Genomic DNA, 13,993 nt, shown 5'->3' on the forward strand with positions numbered 1-13,993 from the left:
AGTACCAAAACACAAAAACAAAAACAAAACAAAACAAAACACCAAAGGTATTATTATTTAAAATTCTAAAACAGAAGCTCTAAGAGGTGCATATACCCAATGAGGCAGCCAAGTTGGACTTTAAACCTGAATCTTTAACATAAACCCTGCCATACCAAGTTGCACAAAATGTCACAGCCAGCAAGCCATGAGACAGACACGGATACTGAGGCCCACAAAGGGGCAGGAAACTGGCATGGTCACCAGAAAGTTGGTGTCAGAAATCCAAGCCTGGGGCTGGGGTGTGGCTCTGTGGTAGAGCTCTTGCCTGGCATGCTCAAGGCCCTGTGTTCCATCACCAACACAGGGGGGAAAGAAAATCCAAGTCCCCAGCTCCTGCCCAGTGCTCTTTGTACCACACTTCACTGTCCTCTAAGGAAGGGAAAGTGCCACGGATAGTCCCTGAGGGTTCTCAGCTCTGCTGCCAGCCACATCTAGGCCAGCAGCTACTCTCAAAACCAGCTGTGGGGGCTGGGGATTTAGCTCAGTGGTTCCACTGCCTGTCTTGCAAGCGCAAGGTCCCAAGTTTGATTCCCAGTACCAAAAACCCCCCCAAAAAACAAACAGGTATGGGCCAAGCATGGTGGCACATACCTGTAATCCCAGCACTCAGGAGGCTGAGGCAGGAGGACCACCTCGACTTCAAGGCCAACCTAGGTTACATAGTGAGTTCAAGGTCAGCCTGGACTGCACAGCAAGACCCTGCCTCAAAACAAAAACAACTCCTCCCCCAAGATTGGGGTGGCTGGCTGGGGAAGTCACCCTCATCTGGGGCCTGGCCTCACTCCAGCCCCTGCCCACCAGGAACATCTGCCTTCCATTTCCATCTCCTTCATCCAGCCTGGGTAAGGCTCAGTGTTAGTGTCACCCAGCTGAGGTCCAGGCAGAGGGTGAAAGGAATGGGCTTGGCTCTGCCCCTACCTTGGCTTCCAGCAAGGGGCCAGTAGAAGCCTGTGACTCATTGGAAGGAAGTGCTGGCCCCAAACAGGAGTGGCTCTTTAAGCTGAAGCCCCCCCTCCCCGCCAGCGCACACACACACACACACACACTCACTCACTCACTCCAGGACCCTGGGATGGTGGCAAAAGCTGAGGGAAGAAATGAAGCTGATGAGACAGAGCAATACTTCTTCAGATTTTACCAAAAAATCAACCTTGGCTTAAATGCCCTGCTTGTGAAGCTTAGCCTTTGAGCTTTCTTGCTATGGCCTTAAGTACATCAGAGTCCTTCTCTGAGCCCCAGGTCCCTCATCTGTAGGATCATGGACTGTTCTAAAAGACTGCTGTGGCCTGGCATTCTACAATGAGATGAAGGATTGAGGGTAGGCTTTTCATGTGAATGAACAAATGCACACATGAATGAAATGAATGAACGAACTGAGTAATCTAATTTAAACTCTAGCTGTAGCATAAGATCTATTACCTATACTTGCTTGTATGGCAGAGATCTCCTCATTGGGAAGAAGACTTACCCCTGAGGTACCCTTAGAAGGGGAAAAAGACCCATCATCCTGAGCCCCACTGGTCACAAATTCGCAGATTTATTAAAGAACATACAGGAATCCCTGTCGCATGCATCCATGTGACCTGTAATCCTAAACATCTGCTTCCCTAACACCACTCAGGCCTACACAAACTCTTCTGCATTTCTTGAACTTCAAGAACAAAACACAATGAGTCCAGATGCCAGGAAGGTCACCTGCAGAAGGGGGTAGAGGGAGATGGGGAGGGTGGGGGTGAGTGGCAAAAATGTTTTAGAGGGAAGACAAATTAATTTGTCAAATCCTTTTTGTCAGATACCAACGTGCAATCACTTCTTACATAACCAAGTATCAGTTTTCCAGTAATGCTGAGCATCTTTTTGTTTGTTTGTTTCTTTTTGGCACTTCTTCCTGTTCCATTTTGTGGTTCTAAAAGTACTCATGAATTAGTGTGGCATTCACAAAAAATGCAGATGGTGGCTGAAGAGCATTTTAGAGTATTTAACAATCCCTATTACTCTAATGCAACATGAAATGTGATACTAATTCTTTAAATTGGCAACTAGATGGCACTGAACACTAGAACTGTAGTTTCATTTTTATAAAACCTTCAAAAATTTGAGTATTTAATCTCATACACAATCTGTGTATTTTGATTTTAATAGCTTCATAAAATAAAAACAATTTTTTTTTGGCACAGGGGATCGAACTCAGGACCTTGTGCTTGTGAGGCAGGTGTGGGGACCACTGAGCTAAATCCCCAGCCCAATAAAAACAATTTTTGAAGATAAAAAATAAACCCTCCTGTGTTTACATTTAATTTAATTTACATTTTTGATGAATATATATATATGTACATATACATATGCATTTTTTTTCCAGTACTGGGGATTGAACCCATGACCCTGAGCATGTTAGGCAAGTGCTCTGCTACTGAAGCTAAACCTCAACCCTTCAAATTCTATATACACTTTTGTCTTAGTTACTTTTCTCATTGCTGAGACAAAATACACAACATCCAAAGTTAAAGGAGGAAAGGCTTATTGCAGCTCACAGTGTATAGAGGTTTTAATTCATAGTCAGCTGGCTCCAAAGCAGGGTGGCATGGCAGAGAGCCATCACCTGAAGGTGAGCCGAAGGCAACAAAGCAGTGAAGGAGCAAAGAGGCAACACAGCAAGGGACAAGTGACCCTCTTTTACTCCCTCATATCTTATACAGACTATCCACCCTTAGGGCAAATAGCACTCACACCCAGGGTGGGGCACCGTTAATCCTAACTTTGGACATGAATCAATCCCAGCATCACACATTCTAGATCCAACCATCTCAGAAGAGCACCACCTATGACCACATGAGTCTTTGGGGGAGACCTCTAGATACAAGCCATAACAACTTAAATTGCACTTTATTTTCAATCCTTTAGATCACTACAAATGATAAGAAAATCTTGATTATGACAATTAGTGATCTTGCTAAAATGAAGACAATGATACATTTTATGCAATAAATAAATAATGAATCATAAGTCTTATTTATCTGAACATCACCAGCCCATCAACAAAACGCCCAAACATGGGTAATTAAATTCAGACATTCTTAGTATTTTGTCACTTTCAGTCATATAAAACTGTACCCTTATACATATAGTTCAATTTACATAAGGCATTATATTTGTCATGGTAAGAAAGTCAAACTTGTTTCATTTCACAGATTTAACAGGTCAAGAGGCCCATGCACGTCACCTCCTGCTCCCAGCCTCGCATTTCAGGAGGGGTTCTACAGGTGACTGATGAGGCTCCGGTGGGTTTTTAGGTTCTCGGATCCCGAGTCTGTCTAGACAACACAGATCAAGTTGCCAACAGAGATTCTGAGCTCCTGGTGTGTGCAGTGGCTCGGGAAGGAGAAGCCGTGGTCTGATGGTGGAGACAGACACACCAAGAGGACGTGTGCACAAAGGCAGCAAGGACCAGGTACAGAATGGGGCCTTATTGGTGGCACAGGATGGCCGCACTTGAAGCAAGCAAGCTGTTTCCAGGGAACTGCCAGCCCTTCCCTGCCTCCAGCAGGGTACAGAACCTCTAGACTGCTTCTTCCCTGGGGCCACACTCCATGTCCTCCCCTCACCCCTAGGCTCTGCATGTTCCTCAGCCTCAAGGTGGGGCAGAGCCTTGCAGCGGACTGGGCATTAAACGGGCCGAGGGCAGGCTTGCACCCATCTGAGCACAGAAGCCTTATACAGCAGGCCCTCCCTGAGTGCTTGCTAGTGAGGAAGCAGCAGTAACTGCTGTTTCGGTTCTGTCCACCCTCACAGTCACAGAGGGGCCAGGCTGGGGGCCCAGAGCAGATCTGAGAAAGGGCCATGGGGCTAGGAGCACATCCTGGCCCTCTCAGCTTTGCTGTTTGGCTGTGTGGTCACAAGCAAATCACTTTACTTCTCTGGGCATCAGCTATGTCAAACAGGGATTAACCCTATGTTGAAGTCACCTGATTTTAGGTCACCACATATAGAACTTTGGTTAGGAACATGGGGCACTGGGGCTCAGAGAGGGGAAGTGACTTGGCCAAGGTCACACAGCAAGTGACAGAGTCTGAAGTAAAACTCAAGCTCATTGCATCCTGCAGGGCTGGACCCCCAGAGGCCTGAGTGGGGAGGCCAGATTTAAGGTGACATCTCTTGCTATGTTCTAAGGAACATTACAGGCGTCAGGGTGGGTACCACTCTAGGCTGACATCAGCAGCTAAAGTCATATAGTCAGATCTTATGATTTAGTCCAGAGTAGTCTTCTGTTTGCCCTTTCCTGGGACATGCTGCCCAACACAAGCTCCCAAGAGATCTGAGCACTTTACATGGAAAAATTTCAGCAGTAGACACAACGGTGGGCTGTGAAGAAAAGTCAAATGCAGGAGGGGAGAGGCTACAAGGGCCTTTATTTCCTCCAAGCTGTTCAGAGTCTCCAGGGCCCTGACCTAACCTCTGCCCATAAGCCCTGCCCATCTCCCGATCTTCATCCATACCCCTTGGGCCAAAGAGGTGGGCTGGGAGGAACAAACACAGCAGACCACCAGGGTGACCTCCCGGGCGGCCTCTGGGGCTGGCTAAGTTGGACAGGTTGGCCGAAACCATGCCTTCTGGGAGACTGGGGGACTTGGGGGCTTCTGGGGCTGAGCAAGAGAAGACCTGGGGGCGACAAGGGGGCAGCAAGGGCCTAGCACAGCTCTCGCAAGGTACTGGCCCTGGCTGCCCTCACACACCTGGGGTTCCCCATTCTGCACATGGCCTTCCCAACAGTTGCTACTTACTGAACCCAGGTTCTAGGCAATCAGCACCTTACGTGGCTTTTTTTGTGTTTTGAGACAGGGTCTCACTATGCCATTCAGGCTGGCCTTGAACTCACTATGTAGTCAAGACAGGCCCTCCTGCCTCGGTCTCCTGAGTGCTGGGACTACAGGTGTGTACCACCAGGCCCAGAACAACACCTCGTGCTGCATCTCACATGATCTACACATAATCCCCTGAAGCGGACTGTCTCACGCCACACATATCCCCTTGGGACCTTTTTACCTTTTGGGAACAGCTGGGTATATGGTCCCTCCCGAGACCCCTTAGAGCCAATTACTGGATTCTTTTACCCAAAGATGCCCCAAGGTGCCTTTTACCAGTGACCTGTGTAAATTCCCCAGCCTCCTTGTCCCTGGAGGGTCAACCTTGGGTGTAGTTGGCACTGTCCTCAGAGCTCTTTTGCCGGCCTGGACCACCATTCCCTGCACAGAGCTGGCTTAAATCGTCTCTTGCCTCTCTCTTCTTCTTATTTTGCTTCAACTCTCCTTATTCCCTTAGCAGTTTCTCTCCTGGAAAACTTCTAACAAATCACTCTCACATGACTTCTGTCTCAGGGTCTGCTTCTGCATCACCCAACGTCAGACATCTCTGAGGTTGGTGCTAGGAGTTCTACTGCAGATATGAGGAACCTGAGGCCCTGGGACCTGAAGAGTTGACTTGATGTTAACCCCCACCCTCCAACCAACGTGGCAGGCAGCAGAACATGAGCTTCAATTGAGGCCTGGAAAGGCTGAGTGCAGGTCCCTCTCCTCAACGCCCACTCCTCTGTCTACTTCTGCATCACTTGAGCCTGTTTATGTCCTCGAACGCAGCTGTCACCCTCTGGTCTTTTAGGCTTCCCTTTTTTTTTACTGGAAGGAAAGGATGAGAGTTGAGAGTCTGTGGAAGGTCCAAGAAGGATGACTAAGGCCTCAGATTCCTCGAATTGGCCTGAGCCCTGTTTTGGTCAATCCTTGTGAATCAGGGTGGGTCTGACATGCTGAGAATGCAGGGACTTTTCAAACCAACTTCATGAAAACAAGTTGTAAAAACACTGGCCCACATTCAGAGCGGCTGGCTTATAGGCCTGGCTCCACAGGGCAGGGCTCAGCAAGTTCACCTGGAGGGAGCACACAACACAAAATTGAGGCCAGGTTCAAAGAAAGAACTTTCCAGTACTGAGAGTGGGGCCTTGGGGTAGTGCTGGGTGTGGCATCCTCCAAAGCAAGGAATACCTGTCCTGACCTTCCCAGGCCTTTCTTGTTTGAAGTATCTATGAAGGAAGCTCAGTGACCAAAGACACAAAAACCATGGAGGTGAACCCTGCCTAGTCCCCGGAGTCCCCTCCAGACTTGCACCTGGTTTACGAGGGTGCTCAGGGTGTCCAGGACTCATAAGATCCTCCCCACACCCTAGAGTAGCTGCTGCCACTCTGGGGACGGAAAGACAGACAGAGGCTCTGGAGCCTTGCAGCAGCTAGGGTAGGATGAGGGCTGCCTCCAAGGCCCCTCCTTATCCTCTGTCTTACACAATCACCCTGCAGAAAGGGTCACCCCTCCAGGGACCCTCTGGACCTGCTGCAGAGGAAGGGTGCCAGCCGGTGTTTTGGGGCACCCCCCCCCCCCCAGCAGGTGAGCTCCTTCTAGCCAGGCACAAACAGGCCTGAGTCTTTCCCAGTCCATCCCCCTCCAGCCTCTCCGGCCTACCTTGCTTTCTCGCTGAACATGTGAGAGCTATCTACACTCCTGTCTCCATTTCCATCAGTCCACTGCTAAACCCTCCACCCCGTTTCCACCAAGTTCACAAATGGCTTCCATGGAGGCAAATCTGCTGGATACTTCTTGGTCCTCAGCTGACACCAGACCTGGCTCTCCTGGAAATGTTCCCCTTCCCTAGCTTCCTAGTCACACTTGCTGGTTTTCTTCCAGCTTCACGTCCACTTCCCAGCCCCCCGCTGGCTCATGTCTCTGCCCAGGCCTGAATATTACTGCACCACCCAAGCCCTTCCCCATATCAAGGTGTGTCCGTTCTCTCCCTCTGCCAGCCTGGAAGATGAGACACTCCCTCCCCACCTACCTCTCCCTCAAATCCCTAAGTTCCACAGACACCAGGCCCTGTTTGCAGCCCCCACCTCTTTCCTCTCATCTCCCCCCAAGCATCCCTGGAATCTAGCAAAGGCTCCACCCAAAAAGCCCTCCAAGATTCCCCACAAACTCAGAAGCACCTTCTTCAGCTGTTGTCCTGTGCCCCACACTGCCCCCCAGTTCTACAACCCTGCTAGTGTCCAACAGCATATTTGATGCCCAGGCTGTCTCTGGAAGGTAGGGTCAGTGTCTTCTCTGATCTTAGGCCTCAGAACCCAGCCCAAGCTCAGCCCCTGGGCCCCAGAGAGGTCTCTCAAATCTAGGAACTTGCATCCCTGCTGATTTTGCCCCACTGATGAGGTCAGTCCACAGGCCCTTGGGGCTGTGTCCTTGCTCTGCTCCTCCTAGGGTGTGAAACACATGCAAACTCAGGCCTTTCTTGAAGCACCCCATCTGCCTGTCACTTACAAAGGAGCTATTGTGAGCGGCCCAGAAAGAGCCAAGGGGGCCCACCTCACACATGCATACGCACACATGCAAACATGCCAGCAGACATACAAAGATACACAGAGTGCACACTCAAAGACACAGGTAAGAGGTAAGACAAGAGGACACACAGGCACAAGCATGGCTGATGGAGGCATATGCAGATGAGTAGAGTCAGGCTCATGGGGACAGGAGCATCACGGAAAGAGAATGGACTCGAGCCACCACCTCACCTGGAGTGCAGGCTGGCCTGGCAGGGCTCAGGGTTAGCTCTCCTGACAGCAGCACAGGGCTTCTGGAGAGTCAGGACAGCCCTGTCTGTTTGGATCCTGAGGCTATAGCCAAATCCAGAAGAGGAGAGGAGGCCTCAGGCTGTTTTCCATAGAGGGGGCTGGAGGCAGTGGAGGAGGCCACTGGTGGCTCCTCAAGCCCTCTGCCAAAGCGGTTAACCTCCCCTACAGCACCGCCAACCTGAGAAGATAAGACTCACAGTGTCCACTGTATTGCAAGGGCAGGGAAAGCAAGTGGGAGTGCACATCACACTCAAAACGGATACAAGTGACACATGGCCAACACCTGCCTTTTTTCCCCCTCAACCCTGTCCTCGCCCTGTCATCCTCCAGGTCTAGTACCTCTCCTCATCCCGCTGATTCCACCATGGAAGTGGCTTCCCCTTTATGGTACCCCAGTCCGTCATAACTGTGAGAATCAGTCAAGAACTCTCTGGAACCCCCAGGATCAAGTACAAACCCAACCTGCAGAGCTTTTCTCAATCAGGCCTCAACTCTCCTTTACAGTCTCCTCTGCACTTCATGGAAGCCCTACCAGTTGGAGCTATTTCCTGCCTTAGGGGCTTTATTCTCCAATTTTATACCTTTGCACAACTGATTCCTTCTGCATAGCATACTTCCCACACCTCTGCTTGGTAAACTCCTATAGATCCTTCAGTACCCAAATGGGAAATGATGGACTGGCTTTACTACTGTCAGTCAGGTCCTAAAGCCAGCACATAATGAGTAAATTGCATATGGTCAAAATCACCCCTGGCTATATATAGCTACCACTTATATGCAATGCCTAGGCATTGTTCTAGGCATTTCCTGTTTTGACTCACATAGCCCTTAAGACTGTGGCAGATTGTATTTCCAAAGACATCTGCAGCAGCTCCTCCCATCCCCCACGCTCTTCTTACAGTGAAACTCTGACACCCTTCCCAGGAGACGTGGGGTCTGTGTAGCCCCACTTGAATCTGGGGTGGGGGTGGCTGAAGTCACACTCTGAGGCTTCCAAGGCCAGGTTATTAAATGTGACCCGGCTCCTGCCGCATTCACTGGGACACTTGCTGGAGCTCTGAGCTGCATGAGGATACCTGGACTGCTTGGAGGCTGCCATGCTGTGGGACTCAACCAAGCCTACAGAAAAGGAAGCCCCATGGCTACATGAAGAGCAAGACAGGCAGCCATCCCAGCTGCTCCCATCCTCAATGGTCAGGCACCATTTGACAAAGAGAACCCAAGCCAGAATCACCCAGTTAAGCCTGCTTTAAACCCCTGGCCTACAGAAACTGAGATGATGAAGTCACTGGTTTTATAGAAAGTCACTAAGTTTGGGGGTGATTTATTATGCAACAGGAGTAACTGGGACAACTGTAAAGCAGGAACTGTCATTTTCCTTGCTTTAGAGAAGAAGGCTCCACAGCACAGAGAGGTTAGGCAAGTTGTCCAAGGTCACAGAGGAAGAAACTGGCAGAGCAAGGATTTGAACTCAGGCATTTAGCCCCAGAATCTACTTTTCCCTGCTATGCCATCCTGTCTCCAAGGTCTGATTGCATCCCAGCCATGGCAGGCCTCAGGGAATGATTGCTGAATAAATGACTAAAGGGAAGATTAAGCAAGTGAAAGACTACATGAGAGTGACCAAAAGCAGACAGTGAGCTCAGAGTTGCAAGGCAAGGACCTTAAATAAGACCACACCATGCAAATGAGTGTGACCTAAGTCCCTTGTTGCTAGGACAGGTTCTCTATCCACAGTCCTGAGGATATAGAGGGGGTCAGGGAGGCTGGCAGGTGCTACAGACCTCTGCTCCCTGAGATGCACACGTCTGTGCTCCCTGCCTCCTCCAGGCCAAAACTTGCAGGGCTATATACAGGTCCCCAGGGACCTAAGCCCACCTAAGGTCAGGACCTGGGGGCCACATAGGAGGCTGGAGACCTGAGTTTCATCCTGCATGGCCACTGACTGGCTGTGTGAACTTGGACAAGTCCCTGTCCCTCTCTGGATCCAAGTGCTCTCGAGCTTTAATATATTAAGTCTCACAAGGTACTACACTGGCCTCATGACTGGTGTGCAGGTGAGATGTGGGTGTGTGGGTCCTATAACCCTTGTACTAAAGGGATCTGTCCCTAGAAGTACAGTGGTAATGACGATGAATCCTGCTACTGCTCACTGTGAGCTTGCTGTGTGCCAGGCCTTTGTTACAGGCACCAACTCCGCTCCTTCCAGCAGCCCCCTAGGGTAGGGCAGACAGCAGGGTGAAACTCAGATTCATAGCTAAAGTGATGCTGGATGTAGGGTCCAACCCAGTACCACCCAATTTCAAGACTCCCACTCTTCAGTGTGTGTGTGTGCGTGTATGTAGGACCTCATGCATGCTAGGCAAGTGCTCTACCCCCAAGCTGCATCCCCAACCCCTTTTAATTTTAGTTTGAAACATTGCCCTGCTAAGTTGCCCAGGCAGGGATCAAACTTGGAATTCTTCTGCCTCAGCTTCCTCAGTAGCTGGGACTATAGGTGTGTGCCATCACACTTGGCTAAAACTCCCACTCTTACCACAATAGGCAAGAGGTAGAAGTAACCTAAGTGTCCATTGATAGGTGGATGGACAGACAAAATGTGGTCTGTCCACACAGTGGAATATTACCCTGCCTTAAAAGGAAGGAAAGCCTAACATTTCTTACAATACAGACGAACATGTAGGCCATTATGCTAAGTCAAATAACCCAGTCACAAGCTGGGCATAGTAGCATACTTCTGTAATCCCAGAATGCGGGAAGCTGAGGCAAGAGGATCGCCCAGAGTTCAAGGCCCACCTGGGTTAATTGTGAGCTCAAGACCAGCCTGAACTACATAGCAAGACCCTGTTTCAACAAACAGACAAACAAAAAATAAGCCAGTCACAGTGAGGAATACTGGATTCCACTTACGGAGGTCTCTGAAGCAGTCAAATTCACAGAAACAGAAAGTAGAGTGGGGGCTGGGGAAGGCAGATGGGAAGTGGCTACTTAGCCAGTTAGGAGTTCCAGTTTTGCATGGCGAAAGAGCACTGGCAATCAGGGCTGGGGATGTAGCTCAGTGAGAGTGCTCGACTAGCATGAGTGAGCCTGGGTTCAATCCCCAGAACTGAAAAGCAAAAAACAGAAAACCCAGCTCTAGAGATCCATTGCACACAGCGTTAATATTGTTAAAACTATCGAATTATATACTTAAAATGGTTAAGATGATAAATTGTATGTTATGTGGACTTGGGCAGGATTTGGATAAGCATAAACAGGCCAGGGCCAATACAAACAAAGGCTTAGACCCTACTCCCTGCCTCCCTTCCGGGATGCAGCTCTCTCGAGGCCCCTGGCTACTTTAGCCCTCTAAGTCTTCTTCTAAAAGCAATGCTCCAGAGAAAGGCAAGAAGAAGGCTTGGAAGAAGAGATTTCTTGAACACCTCCTATGTACCCATAGGTCCACTCACTGCATGAGCTTGGGCCATTCTCTGTCCTGAGGACTCAGTCTTCTCATGTGTGCAATCAGAAGGTGACCTAGGATTCCTAGGTGTCCTTCTAATTCTTGCACTGGAAATAATCTTTGAGGGGGAGGGGGAAGTGGAAGCACCAAGGATTGTAGACAAGAAAGACCGAAACACTCTGGTCAGGAATCTGAGGTTTTGGCCTCTCGATCCTGCCCCAAGCAGCCTCTGCCAACTTCACAGAAAGGGAATCTGAGACGTGATAGGATCACAATTCCTATTTCCAGCCCATCGCTGTTTCTCCTGCTCTATGCTGCCAAAAGTAGAAAGGACTTCAACATAAAGTAAAGGATGATTCATGCAGCCACAGACACAAAATCCTCCATGCCCGGAGCACTCTCCAAGAATTCTGACTCTCACCCCTTCCCCTTGACTCTCAGGAATTCCTAGTTTCTCCCCTAGAAGGATGGGAGAGCTCTTGGTTCCAAACCCAGCTCTACCAAGTACTATTCGGGCCTGGGTCCTTATCTGTACCATGGGGACAAGGACACCTCTCCACAGCCTGTGGGGAAGGTTAGATGAGAAGACACCAAATGCTGAGCCCAGAACCTGGCACACAGTAGGCACTCAATAGCAGTCGCCACTATCCATTCTCTCCTTTCAGACAAAGCCATTTTCATCCATCTGTTTGTGCTGCTCAAAGGCGGGTTTGTTTGTTTGTTTGAACTCATCCCAGAAGAGACTGTCCCCCAGGACACTGGGACATGTTCTCCAGTTGGCCCTAGGGAGGAAGAGGAGAATGTGGGGGACTGAGCTTTACTTGATGGAAAAAGGAAAAATCACTATCCCCTGCAACTAGGAGTGAAATCCTGGGGAAGCCCCTCTACCAGGAGGACCCAGGGTGGCCCCAGATCAGCTTAATAAGCTCCCAGGGGCCTGGCGGGAGGCTAATGTGATGGAGCTGCTACTTAAATCGAACAAAGCTTTCTATTCTTGGCTGAGCAGGGGCCTGGTTCCCTCCCAGCTGCCCAGCAACATATGAGCTGTCCCAGCTGATCATTCACACAGGTGGGACCTGAGATCAGCTAGGACCACAGGAGGCTGGGGGGCAGACCTGTGACCTGAATAGAGCCCAGGCCCACAGGAGGGCCTCTGGGGTGTTCAGGGAGTTTGCAAAGGGGCTGTAAGGAGGTTTGGGTTTAATGACCTCCAACGTCACTTCTAAGTCTTGATTTCATAGGGCCAACATTCTCAGGTTCCACAATCCAATACTTCCAAGATTTGGGAAAGAGTCCATGGCTCCAGTGGACCAAGTTGCCAACAAAGATGGGACACCAGCTCTAGAGCGCACCTCACCCTACGCTACCCTCCCCTCTGTCCCGTAAGATGCAGGGATGCCAGTGTACTCTGACTCTGGGGTCCTCAGGCAGAGAAGCAGTGTGCACAGCCAGTAGGACTCAGCACTGAGGTCTGCAATGCTTCCATAACCCCACGTTACCCCTGGTCTGCTGGGGAGCCTCTGGGCACTGCAGGAAAAACAGGGAAAGATGGGGGACAAAGCTGCCATGTGGCCCACTACCACCAGACACTGCTGTGCAAGGCATCCCACTTGTGTCTGCTCTGTGACAGCAGGGCCCGCCACCCCCATCAGACAAGATTTCAGTTGCCAGGTGAATTGTCCAAGGTCATACCCTGGAGGCTGGAGGACTGTAGTAAGAACCAAGCCCAGTTGGCTGAGAAATTCCTCCTCTGCTTACACTTCTTTGCTTCTTCTGCCCACAGCTTCCATGGGACTACCTCCCCTAGCCACCCACTTTTAGATGGGAAGCTCAGGCCCACAAGAGGAAGTTTACATGCTCAAGGTTGAACATAGAGTTGGTGGCAAAGCCAGGAAGATTGTTCTCAGGTTAGGGGTACAACTGTCACGATCCTTGGCCGGGTCCCCACCATTGGTCCTTCTCTGGATTCCTCCCTTCCACTGATCCAGAACTAGAGATCCCGAGGCAAGACTGACTCCTGCACCCTCAGTCTCTGACACAGTGGCTGTTCCACAAGGTCATCCAAGAGATAAGCTGAGAATCAGGGGATAGGAGAGTGGGTCACAGACTCATGCTCAAGGCTGGCCAGCTGAGCACACACATGGTCTGGCTACGGCTGACCCTGACACGTGCTGGGGACACTTATAGGACACTTTTCAGGAGCATTCAGAGGTTAATTAACCAGCTGTTCTATTAAAGAAAGCAAATGAATCTCTACTTGGCTGGTGATCACAAAGCCTGCCCATCAGGACTGGGAACACAGCCCTGGCTGCCTGGACCCTTGACCTGCACCCCAGGCATCCTACTCCAGCTCCCCCATACACCCACTATCTACTGGATTATTTCTACCCTAGAAGGATTTTATAATATGTTTCTCATCTGAACTTCACAGAACCTCAAGAGTTTGGTCTATGTACCTTCCATTTTATAGGGACAGAGAGGATTAAGGACTCACTCAGGTCACCTGGCTAATTTGACAGAATGAGGACTTGCACCCAGGGCTGCCTGACACCAGGTCTTCCCTAGTGTCTGAGGGAAGGTAACAGACATCAAGTGCTGGAGGGACAGGCTCCTGATGATTTCTACTGTCCTGACCATTTCCAGGAGCTTAGTGGACATTTTTCCTCCTTTTTGCTTACAGAGGTCACAGAGCAAATAACTAAAGGCATTTGTAAACTTAATACACAATAATAAAAAGAGAAAACACCAGCTTCATTGCTCTGCCTGGAGTTGGACCTTACCTGCAAACTGGTGTCCTAATATGTACCTGGAACCCTACTAAGTAAGCCACCCACTGGGTTGTTTGCTTT

The 13,993-nt window shown here is 49.9% G+C and overlaps 1 protein-coding gene across 6 annotated transcripts in view; it reads right to left on the minus strand.

Moving 5' to 3' along the window:
* The window catches only part of Gdpd5 (glycerophosphodiester phosphodiesterase domain containing 5), a 92,758-nt gene that overhangs the window by 62,591 nt on the left and 16,174 nt on the right, over positions 1-13,993 (minus strand). Inside the window, exon 2 of one of the 6 annotated variants that reach the window (XM_087211947.1) lies at positions 10,613-10,808. The exons of the other annotated variants lie outside the window; for them this stretch is intronic. The gene's annotated coding sequence lies outside the window, so the exon portion shown is untranslated. The remainder of the gene's footprint in view (positions 1-10,612; positions 10,809-13,993) is intronic. 6 annotated transcript variants of the gene reach the window in all.

The sequence above is a fragment of the Heterocephalus glaber genome, unplaced genomic scaffold (assembly GCF_053883595.1).
Source record: "Heterocephalus glaber isolate CG9 unplaced genomic scaffold, H.glaber_assembly_v1.0 deba00001428, whole genome shotgun sequence".
NCBI lineage: Eukaryota > Metazoa > Chordata > Mammalia > Rodentia > Bathyergidae > Heterocephalus > Heterocephalus glaber.